The sequence below is a fragment of the Sciurus vulgaris genome (assembly GCF_902686455.1).
Source record: "Sciurus vulgaris genome assembly, chromosome: 11".
Classification (NCBI taxonomy): domain Eukaryota; kingdom Metazoa; phylum Chordata; class Mammalia; order Rodentia; family Sciuridae; genus Sciurus; species Sciurus vulgaris.
The window spans coordinates 43,838,142-43,852,788 of NC_136472.1; the positions used below are offsets into that span (position 1 = coordinate 43,838,142).

The 14,647-nt window shown below is 38.5% G+C and overlaps 1 pseudogene across 1 annotated transcript in view; it reads right to left on the bottom strand.

Moving 5' to 3' along the window:
- Positions 1 to 6,308, bottom strand: part of LOC306639815 (L-lactate dehydrogenase A-like 6B) — a 189,320-nt pseudogene extending 183,012 nt beyond the window's left edge. The window contains exons 1-2 of the transcript in view: positions 6,295 to 6,308; positions 4,107 to 4,904 (exon numbers count right to left, since the gene is read on the bottom strand). The product of the transcript in view is annotated as an L-lactate dehydrogenase A-like 6B (transcript). The remainder of the gene's footprint in view (positions 1 to 4,106; positions 4,905 to 6,294) is intronic.
- Between the last annotated feature and the right edge of the window lie 8,339 nt (positions 6,309 to 14,647).

The following is a 14,647-nucleotide window of genomic DNA, read 5'->3' on the forward strand; positions in this document are numbered from 1 at the left end:
CAATTCTGTTATCTTTTTCACCACTGGCTGCCTGGTACCTAGTGGAATATTTGGCACAGAGAAGACGCTCCATACCTGAATGGGTGAAGCCACATCTAGAGAGCAAGTAGGAGAGAAGGAGGCAAGACAGAACACTCCACTGTTTGCGTAGGAGAGTGAGGAAAGAAGACAGTTGAGCAGGGATTCTTGACACAGGGCAAACACCTAATGGAATGTGAACAGCTGAGGAAAAGGTTAGGGAACAAGGAGCTGCACCCAAGGAGGATCAGACACATGCAGCGTGAAGGAAGAGGCATTTGGAGTCTCTTGTTGGAGGCTGTATGCTGAGCTCTTCCTGAGTCAGCTGAGTGGGAGTTGCCTATGGAGGTGTTACACAGCTTGATCTTTGCTTAGGCTGAGAATAAAAATGTTCTGTCCCCAGCACCACAAAAAAGCAGTGGGGATATCTCATGTTTCTCAAACATCAAAATTCTTTTCTTAAATCTTGATGTTGCCACAACCCAGGCTTTCTCAACCCCTCACCCCCCTCACCTCTGACTCTACAAGAAGCCACTACAACCAGAAGAAGTCTGGACGGTCAATGTGCATCCAGCCATATTATGGTTTCTCCACAGTGCCTCCTTCATCATATGGCCTCTTCAGTAACTAGACTAACCAGCTGGTGCTGACAATCAGTAGGAAAAGATAATCCAGAGATATCCCAAAAGGCATCATGCCAGAATCTGGGAATGGGAAATTTTAGGCAGGTCGCCAGGGAAGAAATTCATATACACTTTTCCCAAAAAGGATTTCAGATCTTAAAACTTCCCTAGGGCAGAAAGTATGCTTGTTCTGGTAGTTTTCTGCATCCCTCCTCCCCAGCAGACTAAAGATTCTGCATGTGTTGCCCAGACATAAGCCTCAGTTTCGTCAGTATCCAAACCACCGAGCCAGGATACTTCTGTTTTACCCACCTCTAACTGCATGCATTTTCCAAGCCAGATCTCCAAAAGGATAAACTAAACCTGTGGTGGAATAAAGAGGTAACAATTTGCAAATAGCTGAGGGTGAATGAGACTCTGGAGTTGCTGCAAATATGTAAATAATCAGATGTCGTGTGATATACAGGGAGAGCCACAGCACTGTAACCAGATGGAAAGAGTGAGCTTGGGATCAAGACCAACTTTGGAACACAAAATTACGTAGTTACTGGAGACACGGCTTCCATGCCTGTTCTGGGAATTGCACTAGCATACCCCACACATCCTTCAAAACTGACTGAGTTGCAGTGTGGCTACAGTCTCTGCTTCTTTACTAACATATATCCAGAGTATTGGCCAATATTCAACTTGAGGAGACTATTTTCTCCTTCTGGGGAACCCATACTACTCCCAGATTCTTTATTAATTGAGTTACTTCTTTCTTTGGGTTATATCTTGGAGAGTGGTTTTGATGGAAACCTACTGCAGAGCTGCCAGGCACCTTGTGTAATAAATTGTCCTCCAGTCTTCCCATTCTCAATTTAGCTCTCTTAGAGTGAGAATTGGCATGCTTCACTCTGTGCTCTAGCACTGGTCACAACTGATTGACCCAGGTATAGGCACCTGATCCAAACTGAGTTAATGTCATTGGCCCAGCTGGTTCTGAGGCCCAGCCAAACTCATTCTTGGGTTCCATAGATACCACCATTTGGCTTAAATAGGCTCCAGGTGAGTTTTTATCCCATGCAATGTAGAATTCTAATTAGCACAGGAGAGAAGACGAGAAAAGAATTAACATATAACTTCCAAGTAACTATCTATAATCAATGAGTAAAGATTTCTAGAAAAAATTGCACCTTAGGAGACATTTGACAATGACTGAAAACTTTTTTTTTTTTATAGTATGGAAGATGGGTGCTACTGGCTTGTACTTCCTGTTGATCATCTTTCACTGTATAGGACAACTTCCCCCAAAAAATTATCCAACCCAGAATGTCAATGAAACCAGTACTGAGAAATCATGTTCATAAAAAGGCCATTCATTTATTCATTTTTTAAAATTATTCAACCAAAATTTATGAATAATTTACAATGTTTTATGCATTAAGTTAATAGCCAGGTAGGATGGGCAAATATGTCTTAGTCATTGGCCTTCATAGTCTGAAGGGAAAGACAAACTGACCAGCCATTACAGTACAGTGAGACAACTGTGCAGTACTGGAGGTGTATGTAATGATTACTGCAGCTCAGTGGAAGGGTCTGACTCATAATGGAGAAATCAAGAAAGCTTCCTGGAGGAGATGACAATTGAATTGAGCTTCATAGTGTAGGCAGCCTTGACTGAGACAGAAGAGGGGAAAGTTTTTAATAGTTGCCTAAACATCAATTTATTCATTAGGTAGCATTTCCTCATTCAATAAACAATTAATATGAAAGGAAGTACAGTAGAATGGTTAAGAGTATAGACTATGGACTATGCAACCAGATTTGCCTGGATTCTAATATCAGTTCTGCAACTTCTCAGTTGTGTGAACTTAAGCAAGTTATTTAATCTCCCTGTTTAACTTCATTTCCTCTTCTGTAAAAATCGGAATAATAAGAGAATCCTCCCCTGGGATTGCTGTTCAGAATAAGGGAATGAATATGTGCAAAATGCACTTTAGAAGTAATTAATACTATTATCCTTGTTGTTCTGTGCCAGATCCTGGATAGAGTCTAGAGATACAAAGGTGAGTAACACAGAAATAATCTCAGTCCTTCCAATATATAGTCTCCTGGGAGATAGGTAGATACAGCAAAGGGCCAAGTAAGGAGTGTTATCAAATTACAGAGGAAGGAATACTGTGTAGGTGCTCCTCCTCTTGCAATGGGGTTACTTCCCTGTAAACCCAACGTAAATTGAAAATATTGCTAAGTCAAAAATGCATTTACTATACCTAGCGCACCAAAAATCATTGCTTAGCTTGGCCTAACTAAAACAAGCTCAGAACACTTAAAATAGCCTGTAGTTGGGCAAAATCACCTATGACAAAGCCTATTTTATAATAAAATGTTAAATGTCTCATATAATTTATTGAGTATCTATATCCAAAATAATGCTGACAACTCAATACATTTCAGAGTATCAGTTGTTCACCTTGGTAATCACATGGCTCACTGGGAGCTGCAGCTCACAGCCACTGGCCAGTGTCACAACAGAACATACTGCTAGCTCAGGAAAAGATCAAGTTTCAAAATTCCAGGTATGGTTTCTACTGAATATATATCGCATTGCACCATCATGAAGTCCAAAAATTGTAAGTGGAACCACTGTAAGTCAAGGACTGTTTATCTTAATCAATAGAAGCTAGAGTAAGTCAAGTTATCAAGTAACTTCCACATCATAGTGGATTATCACACCAAATGGGCACTTGATATTTCTGCCAGATGGCTGGCTACTGCTCTGCTCCAAATCTTACCAATCTGCAACCCGAACTGAAAGAACCTTCAACCACTTGAATTTTAGTGGTTATCTTGAGGATCACATATTGACTTTCCAAGGCTCCTGCCCAGATCTGTCACACACTTCAGCATACATTTCATTGGTGAGAGCAAGTCATACGACCACAATATACCTTATGGTGGTATAAAGGTGGACTTCAACCATGTGTCCAAGGGAGGAGAATGGGAGCTGTTTTGTTTTTTGGTTTTTTTTTTTTTTTTTTTGCATGCATTCAATGAAAAGAATCAGAATTTTTACAACATAGTAAATACTAATATCCTACCTGGTTTTGGACCAGATGACAATGACATATAAGGCAATAACTGGTAGAACAGAGACACTAAAAACACCTTCTTTGATGCAGTCACTTAAGACATTGGGAACATATGAGTATCATCCAACATCTGGATGTATATGAAAGAACTGAAAAGTTAAATAGGGGAATCTCTCCATAACTTTAGGAATTCAATTTTATCCAAAATCTTGGCATATCAATTCCCATATATACTATCTTATTTTCACTAACTTAACGTGACTTCAGACAACTTTAAAACTTGAGTTCCATCTGAACTCCCCAAAGTGTTTCTGCACTTTTTTCAGATGGATCTCTTCTTATAAAAGATTTACTTTTATAAGATGTGTTATAAAACTTTCTCCCAGGATACGAGTAACACTGAGGAAAACTTCTTTATCTATTCCATAGAGACCCTTAATCATGGTAAAAAAAAAAAAAAAAAAAAAAATGGGTGAATTCTTCAAAATACTTTCCATTATATCAGCTACAGATAGGCCCAAGGTTCATGAAGTATAACCTTTCATTCTAAAAGTCTCACAGGCACTGGCAATTACTTCTTTGGGAACATTTCTCCACAGTTCAGGTTATTTATCAGTTCCTACAAGCAAAGTTCAGGACCTTTAGATAAACATCATTGAGGTTAACGGCACTTCATACAGGAACAGGTGGGTCTCCGTGCTATCTGAGGACCCACCCATGACAGCTTACAGAACAGATTCTAGGCTTTTGGCCAACCAAGAAACAGAAACAAGCAGAATCCAGATTACAGTCACTTCTAATTACCAGGTCTGTGGGAAATGCACCTGACTTCCAGGTGATATAAGTTAAGATACGTACTTGATTGAAAATAATAATCAATTTGTTGTGTAGGCTGTGTTGGACAATATTGGAAATCATTAAAGATGGCCACATTTCATTGTGCTAAATTAAGGCGTGTTCCTCCTTTTCCTGGTGTGCTCCTACTGCAATAATCACTAGGCAAGAGTTTGCAGTGATAAGATCATCTTTGCTGCAAACAACATTTGGCATGTTCATAAAAGGGTTTCCATGTTGAAGATCCATTGTCTCCCACTTCAGTTCATCTTCATTAACATCCACAAGGGCAGGATCATCACTCAAGCCTTTTAATAAGATGCAGAAAGCAAGGCCATGCTCATTAAGGCACTCCCTACAATACAGGCTTTACCGTGATAAATGGGCTTTTCTTAAGTTAAATTATTAAGTTCCAGTGTCATGGCTGCCATCTTGCAACTGGGCATGAAGAATCAAGGCCACTTGTGCTCCACCTGAACTACTATCACAGAGCAACCCAACGCCCAGGAAATTCACTCCCTCCCTGCTCACGCTTTGACTGTCTCACCAAACCCCCACAGCAGCTCAGGACTGGGCACTCGAGATGAAGAAGAAAAGTGAAGAGAGCGTGGGAAAGATCTTCCAGGCCCCTAAAACTAAGCAGTTGCTTATTGGACACCATAGTGCAGGTGCAGCAGCACAGTTGCTGCCCCCACCTCACCTTACCCTGTTACTGCAGCTGGGCAAGCCTCCACCAGGCCCCCAGGTCTGCTCAGACTAATGCTTGGGAATGGGCTTCTCCAGCAAGTGAATTCTAGAATCATGTAGTTGATGTGTATAACAGGCCAACCCAGATCCATGACATTATTATTTTTCTATTCTTGGTATTATGCCAAGTGAGGATGCTTCTATCAACTCTAGTTGAAAATAAGGCTGAATCTTTTTTTTTTTAAGGCTGAATCTTGAGCCTCAAAGGTGTGTGTACTTGTCCCAATAACCTGTTGTGCCATTTACCAGCATTGTGGGAGAAACAAGCTGTTTTTCCCAAGTGTCCACTGAAGGTCCTTTTATTTAGGAAAGATTCCAGTTTTTATGCCAGTCCTGACCATGGAACCACACCTAGGAAAGTCAGCTCAACCTTTAGGACAGGGGAAAGGACCATCAGTGTTGTTACTCTTAACACTAACAACTTGTTAGGAGAGGATGCCTTTCTGTCTCATGCCAAAGGAAAGCCTGTGATTGAATCCCAATTTAAAATAAATTCACAAGTAGAAAAATAGTCATTAACCCTACTGTGAACTACTCAAGTTTTTCATACTCTGATGCTGATCACACCAGCCTCATAGGCATAAAGTGAGCTCCACCGCTGAGTTCTCAAGACAAGGAAATCTCCTGCTCTGGAAAGGGTGTGTGTAGCCATACTTCTCTTATTGAACCAGAGCGTCTCCCATCATTATGTTGTAACAAATCACCTAGCATTCTAGCTACAGGAATTGAACCAAGGAAAATTCCACCTTTAACCCAAAAAAGCTGATAATCTGTGGACCCCAGAGCCTGCACTAGAGAGGAGAGCTCACAAGGCCCAAAGTCTGTCTCCACGTTTAGAGAGGAGAGCTCACAGGGCCCAAAGTCTGTCTCCATGCTTAAGTCTGAGAGCATTTGTGAATGACCCTGATTATGGTCATAGCTACCTAGCCTAGCATTACAGGGTTTAGGCATCAGTCATCAGACTTACCTGCTGTTTCATATTCAGAAGTTTCCATTACCCATACTCAACCATCATCTGAAAATATTATATGAAAAGTTGCATTACTAAACGAGTTTTAAATTGTGCATTCTTCCAAGCAGTAGGATGAAATCTCACACCATCCCACTTCACCCCACCTGGTACATGAATCAATACTGCCCAGAGTGTCCACACTTATACACTTTCTGTCTGTTAGTCATTTAGTAGCCAATTCATTTATCAAATCAACTCTCTCAGTATCAAAGTACTTGTGTTCAAATAACCCTTTTTATCCAAACATGACCCTAAAATGCAAGAGTAGTGATGCTGGCAATTGGGATATGCCAAAGAGAACGAGTAAAGTGTTTTCTTTAAGTGAAAAAATGAAAGTGCTCCACTTGGGAAGAAACCATATCCAAAGGTTGTTAAGAACAACAGTAAGAACAAATCTATCCATGGAATTGAGAAGGAGGAAAAAACAAAAGCATGCTAGTTTTGCTGTCACATCTCCAACTGCAAAAGTTATAGCCATGGTATGTGATTAGTGGAAAAGACATTTAACTTGTGTTGAATGTATAGGAAAAATTAGTGTGTGTGTGTGTGTGTGTGAGAGAGAGAGAGAGAGAGAGACAGAGACAGAGAGACAGAGAGAGAGAGAGATTCGATACTATCCATGTTTTCATCTACTGAGGGTTTTGGAACATATTCCCCACCGATAAGGAGGACTACTGTAATACTTTGGCTGAAAGCTCAGTAAAACGGGAATTAGCCAGGAACATGATAGGATGGGTGATGCCAGGCATAGTGTTGAGAAAACTAGTCAGGCAGAGTCCAAAAGAAATGTGGCAAGAAAGGAGGCTGTTTGTCAGGATAGACTGTACAAGATCCAGCACCTAAATGTGGAATAAATTGAATGAAAGATGTTTTTTAAAATTAAAAAAAATTTTTTAGTTGTAGATGGACACAATACGTTTATTTTATTTTATGTGGTGCTGAGGCTCAAACCCAGTGCCTCACACGTGCTAGGCAAGTGCTCTACCACTGAGCCACACCCCAGTCCAAATGAAATTCACCTTGCTACAATGATCATCATGAAAATGTTTGAGAATTAGATTTGCACATTAGAAGATGGATATGTGAATGAATCAAAATGACTAGACAGGAGGCAAAAACACTGGTTAGAAGAATTGCGTAATATAGGATAAACCAGGAAGAAAACAGGTGAGTGGTGAGTAAAGAGAAACATATATTCAAAGGCATCTGGGGCATGGGCCAGAGGTGAACAGAATGCTTACCAGGTTTTCTTAGTTGGCATCCAGTGGATGCTGGTTCCATTCACTAAATATAAAATGCAAGATTAAGATTAGGTTTTGTGGAAGAATGGATCCTGCTATTATACATCATTATAATGCACCAATTAAAAAAAAAGAAATACAAAGCAATAAGTTTGGGGGAAAGATGAAGAAATTTTTCAGCCATAGAGATGTTGAGTAGGAGAGTCTTCTAAGTTATTCAAGTGAAATGTCTCATAAGCATTTAATTTATGTGTGAAACTCAAAAGTGATATCTGAGCAAGAAAAACAGATCTGGGGTCCATAGGACATAAAAGGTAATTAAGGTATGGGGATAATATTTATTAGGAAGAATATGTACAATAAGAAGAGAAGGCATAGGAACCCTGAACAATGTCTGCATTCAAAGGACAAGAAGGGGAAGAGGACATCAGCAAGGAGACTGGGAAAGAATGCCTGGAAGAAACAACACACACACACACACACACACACACACACACACACACACACACACGAGTGCAGTAACAAGAAAGTAAAGGGAAGAAAATACTTGGAGGCATGATCATTAGTGTCAATGCTATTGAAAAATTCTGATAAGAAAAAAAAGCAGATGAACAATTTCTGACAAGAAAATGCCAATGGGAAATTGGTAAGAAAGAGGTTCTTGGTAATGCTGATAAGGGCAGTGTTTGTGTGATGGTAAAGGTAGGACACAGATCACAGTGAAAAATAAATGAGCAAGTAAGGGGAAAAGAAACAGAAAAATGTTGGCCAGATTGGTTAGGAGGAATGTTAAAGGGTATCTACGGTGTATCAGGTCATAAAATTAAATCCGAGACATTGTTTTTGCTTTCAGGAACTCAGAATCCTGCAAGAAACATAGCTTATGCCTACAAAGATCAGCAACTAGGCAAAGACACACCTGACCCAGGAAGCATGAGGGTTCAGAGGAAGTAGTTATCACTAATAATTGAATCGACTGAAGTCTTCAGCAAAAGCCTCACAGAGAAAGTAGAATTTGATGTGGTCCCTGGAGGAGGAGCAGAACTTAAAGCATGTTGGCATTCCTGGGATAGAGAAGAATGTAGATAAAACTCAGATGTATGACATCATTTGAGGAATAGGAAGAAGTGTAATTTTGCTGGAGCAGAAAGGCAGATTTAGAAGGGATTCCACAGTTTTGAAACAGTACCCTGGGGAGATTTAGGGTTTCCCCGGAGATGACCACAAGTGAATTTTCTGGATTTGAGGATGATAAATTATCGCCCATGGGTCAAATACAGCCTGCCAGCTACTTTTGTCAATCATGTTTTACTGGAATACAACCACACTCATTTATTTACCAATTGTCTGTGAATGCTTTTACACTACTATGGGAGAGTTGAGGAGTTCAGACAGAGACCTTTTGGACCACAAAGTCAAAGATATTTACTATGTAACCCTTCACTGGAAAAGTTTCCCAACTTCTGTTCTCAGTAGTGGAAGTCTTTATGTTCATATAATAAAATTCTTTTTCTTTTTTTTTTCTAAACCTTATTAGTACAAACTTTTGTAAAATGCACTAGATTGTTTTATTCAGACAAATGATAGTATTACATGAAATAAAGTTTTCTGTACCTTACTACAAATGAGTGAAATAAATGCCCTCTACTCTCTCTTTTCTCTGACTTGACTGAGACGACTTCAGTGTTGTTGTAAACTTAAAAGTATCTCCCTAGGCTATAGTCCAGGAATGACAGCAGGAAAGTACCCTAGGGTCCACTAATCTAGATTAACTTCCTCCCTTGTACTTTGACAGGGTGTTTAAGTCTACCGAATGGTAGAAGTATGTGAGGCAAAGCACCTAATTACCAGGAAAGAGGCTCTGCAAAGATAATTTTTCAACTTCAAATGTGTCAAGATCCAGATGTCCAGTGTTCAATGGTCTAAAGTAATGAGCCTACATGGGAGGTTAGTGGTCCCAGAAAGCCATCCAACCAGAACTACTCTTTGCATAAGAAATAATCTTTGTGGTGCTAAGTCCCTGAGATTTTGGTATTGCTTGTTACTGTGGAATTACCTATCCTATCCTGACCATGGCCTAATGGAGTATTTATCTGCATAAGAATGCTTTCCTCCATGCTATGCAATCCCAGACTCATGCTTTAGATAATTTATATTTTCTCTTTGAAACTTTATATTTTCTCTTTCTTCAACACAGGCTATTATTTTAAGCAGTTACTGCTATGTGCTACACTCACATTCATTGTAATTTTTCACTTCTAATTTTCTATAAGCTAAGAAAACCGGTACTTGTGATTACTACAGCATATTCAAAGTAAAATCAGTTGTCTCTGACAAAAGCCCTTAAGAATTTCTTGCGATGTTTTAGTAGCATGAGTCCTATGACATCCATTTTGACCATTCTCAGGTCTTTTTTTAAGTTCATTTCTTCTTTATGCATGGTATTATAGATCAGAGAGACTATTGGCAAGTAATTATTGGATGACATGTATAGATTACCATATGTTTAATAAAACTGAATGGGTTGTTCTGGAAATTTTTAAGACTTATTTTTGGACACATCAGATGAATGGATAGATTAGATTAGATTAGATTAGATTAGATTAGATTAGATTAGATTAGATTAGATTAGATTAGATTAGATTATCTGCACACCCTTGGTATGTTTTTACCCTATGTATGTGTCAGATTTTTAGAAATAGACTTGTCATTCTCCTCTAACAACATCTCAGTTACAGGTTCATTATCATGTATCAATCTGAGGTAAAACTCTGCTGTCTTCTTTGACTTCTTGCCATTCCCTCAACAGACAATGGTCCCTGAAGCTTTTTTGATTCTAAAATGCATTCTGAAGTCTTTTATTTTCTTTGCTTTTTTTTATTAAAAATCATAAATTTGCATAGGGCAATGTTGTTTGATTCATTCTGCTATTATTTTTTTCCTTGCCCCCACCCCTCCCACCCCTCTTTTCCCTCTATATAGTCCTTCATTTCTCCATTCTTACCAGCCTCCTTATCCCTAACCCTAAACCTAACCCTAACCCTAATGCTAACCCCTCTTACCCCCCATTATATGTCCTCATCCACTTATCAGTGAGATCATTCGTCCTTTAGTTTTTTGAGATTGGCTTATGCCACGTGGCATGATATTCTCCAATTTCATCCATTTGCCTGCAAATGCCATAATTTTATCATTGTTCATGGCAGAGTAATATTCCATTGTATATATATGCCACAGGTTCTTTATCCATTCATCAATTGAAGGGCATCTAGGTTGGTTTCACAGTCTGGCTATTGTGAATTGAGCAGCTATGAACATTGATGTGCTGTATCACTCTAGTATGCTGATTTTAAGTCCTTTGGGTATAGGCCAAGGAGTGGGATAGCTGGGTCAAATGGTGGTTCCATTCCAAGCTTTCTGAGGGATCTCCATACTGCTTTCCAGAGTGGCTGCACTAATTTGCAACCCCACCAGCAATGTATGAGTGTACCTTTTTTCCCACATCCTCGCCAACACCTATTGTTGCTTGTGTTCTTGATAATTGCCATTCTAATTGGGGTGAGATGAAATCTTAGGGTAGTTTTGATTTGCATTTCTCTCATTACTAGAGATGTTGAACATTTTTTCATATATCTGTTGATTGCTTGTACATCTTCTTCTGTGAAATGTCTGTTCATTTCCTTAGTCCATTTGTTGATTGGATTATTTGTATTCTTGGTGTAGAGTTTTTTGAGTTCTTTATAGATTCTGTAAATTAGCACTCTACCTGAAGTATGAGTGGCAAAGATATTCTCCCACTCTATAGGCTCTCTGTTCACATTACAGATAGTTTCCTTTGCTGAGAGAAAGCTTTTTAGTTTGAATCTATCCCAGTTGTTGATTCTTGCTTTTATTTCTTGTGCTATAGGAGTCCTGTTAAGGAAGTCTGGTCCTAAGCCAACAAGTTGAAGGTTTGGACCTACTTTTTCTTCTATAAGATGCAGGGTCTCTGGTCTGATTCCGAGGTCCTTGATCCATTTTGAGTTCAGTTTTGTGCAGGGTGAGAGATAGGGGTTTAATCTCATTCTGTTGTATATGGATTTCCAGTTTTCCCAGCACCATTTGTTGAAGAGGCTTCTCCATTGCATATTTTTGGCACCTTTGTCTAGTGTGAGAAAATTGTATTTACTTGGGTTTGTGTCTGTGTCCTCTATTCTGTACCATTGATTTACCTGTCTATTTTGGTACAAATACCATGCCGTTTTTGTTACTATTGCTTTGTAATAGAGTTGAAGATCTGGTATTGCGATACCCCCTGCTTTGATCTTTCTACTGAGGATTGCTTTAGCTATTCTGGGTTTCTTATTCTTCCAGATGAATTTCATAATTGCTTGCTCCATTTCTGTAAGGTACATCATTAGGATTTTAATTGGAATTGCATTGAATCTGTATAGCACTTTGGGTAGTATGGCCATTTTGACAATATTAATTCTTCCTATCCAAGAACATGGGAGATCTTTCCATCTTCTAAGGTTTTCTTTAATTTCTTTCTTTAGTGTTCTGTAGTTCTCATTGTAGAGGTCTTTCACCTCTTTTGTGAGATTGATTCCCAAGTATTTTTTTTTTTATGCTATTGTGAATGGGGTCGTTTTCCTAACTTCTCTTTCTGAAGATTCATCACTTATGTATAAAAATGCACTGGATTTATGAGCATTGATCTTGTAACCTGCTACTTTATTGAATTCACTTATGAGTTCTAAGAGGTTTCTGGTGGAATTTCCAGGTTCCTCTAAATATATAATCATGTCATCAGCAAACAGGGATAGTTTGAGTTCCTCTTTTCCAATTCATATCCCTTTAATTTCTTTGGTTTGTCTAATTGCTCTGGCTAGAGTCTCAAGAACGATGTTGAATAGAAATGGTGAAAGAGGGCATCCCTGCCTTGTTCCAGTTTTTAGGGGGAATGCTTTCAGTTTTTCACCATTTAGAATGATATTGGCCATGGGCTTAGCGTAGATGGCCTTTACAATGTTAAGGAATGTTCCCACTACCCCAATTTTCTCTAGTGTTTTGAGCATGAAGGGATACTGTATTTTATCAAATGCTTTTTCTGCATCTATTGAAATAATCATGTGATTCTTAACTTTTAGTCTGTTGATATGGTGAATGACATTTATTGATTTCTGGATGTTGAACCAACCTTGCATCCCTGAGATAAAACCCACTTGATTGTGGTGCACTATCCTTTTTACATATTTTTGTATGCGATTTGCTGAAGTTTTGTTGAGAATTTTTGCGTCAATGATCACTAAGGATATTTGTCTGAAATTTTCTTTCCTCGATGTGTCTCTGTCTGGTTTAGGTATCAGGGTGATATTGGCTTCATAGAATGAGTTAGGGAGGGTTCCCTCCGCTTCTATTTCATGGAATACTTTGAGAAGTATTGGAATGAGCTCTTCTTTAAAGGTTTTGTAGAACTCAGCTGAGAACCCATCTGGTCCTGGACTTTTCTTTGTTGGTAGGCTTTTGATGACCTCTTCTATTTCATTGCTTGAAATTGACTTATTTAAGTTGTGTATGTCCTCCTGGTTCAGTGTAGGTAATTGATATGTCTCTAGAAACTTGTTGATGTCTTCGAGGTTTTCTGTTTTGTTGGAGTATAGATTTTCAAAATAGCTTCTAATTATGTTTTGTATTTCACTCCTGTCTGTTGTGATATTTCCTTGTTCATTCCGAATTTTAGTAATTTGAGTTTTCTCCCTCTTTCTCTTTGTTAATGTGGCTAAGGGCTTATCAATTTTGTTTATTTTTTCAAAGAACCAACTATTTATTTCGTTAATTTTTCCGATTGTTTCTTTTGTTTCAATTTCGTTGATTTCGGCTCTGATTTTAACTATTTCCTGTCTTCTACTACTTTTGGTGTTGGTCTGCTCTTCTTTTCCTAGGGCTTTGAGCTGTAGTGTTAAGTTGTTTATTTGTTGATTTCTACTTCTTTTGTTGAATGCACCCCATGAAATAAATCTTCCTCTAAGTACTGCTTTCATAGTGTCCCAGAGATTTTGATATGATGTATCTTTGTTCTCATTTACTTCTAAGAATTTTTTAATTTCCCTCCTGATGTCTTCTGTTATCCATTCATCATATAGTAGTGTATTATTTAATCTCCAAGTATTGGAGAAATTTCTGTTTTTTATTCTGTCATTTATTTCTAATTTCAATCCATTATGATCTGATAGAGTACAAGGTAGTATCTCTATCTTCTTGTATTTGCTAACAGTAGCTTTGCGGCATAAAACATGGTCTATTTTAGACAAGGATCCATGGACTGCTGAGAAGAAAGTGTATTTGTTCTTTGTTGGATGGTATATTCTATATAAGTCGGTTAAGTCTGAATTGTTGATTGTGTTATTGAGGTCTATGGTTTCTTTATTCAATTTTTGTTTGGACAATCTATCCAGTGGTGAGAGAGGTGTGTTACAATCGCCTAGTATTATTGTGTTGTGGTCTATTTGATTTCTGGCATTGAGAAGGATTTGTTTGATGTACATGGATGAGCCAATGTTCAGGGCATAGATATTTATGATTGTTCTGTCTTGCTGATTTATGCTTCCCTTAAGCAGGATGTAATGTCCTTCTTTATCCCTTCTGACTAGTTTTGGCTTGAAGTCCACATTATCTGAAATGAGGATGGATACTCCAGCTTTTTTGCTGTGTCCGTGTGCATGGTATGTTTTTCCCCATCCTTTCACCTTTAGTCTATGGGTATCTCTTTCTATGAGATGAGTCTCTTGCAGGCAGCATATTGTTGGATTTTTCTTTTTAATCCAATCTGCCAGTCTATGTCTTTTGATTGATGAGTTCAGGCCATTAACATTCAGGGTTATTATTGTGATATGATTTGTATTCCTAGTCATTGGACTCATTTTTGTTTTTTGACATGATTTCGTTTCTCCTTTATTTGGCTATTCCTTTAGGGTAGTTCCTCCCATTGCTGATTTGCTTCGTTGTTTTTCATCTCTTCCTCATGGAATATTTTGCTGAGAATGTTCTGTAATGCCGGCTCTCTTTTTGTAAATTCCTTTAGCTTTTGTTTATCGTGGAAGGGTCTTATCTCATCGT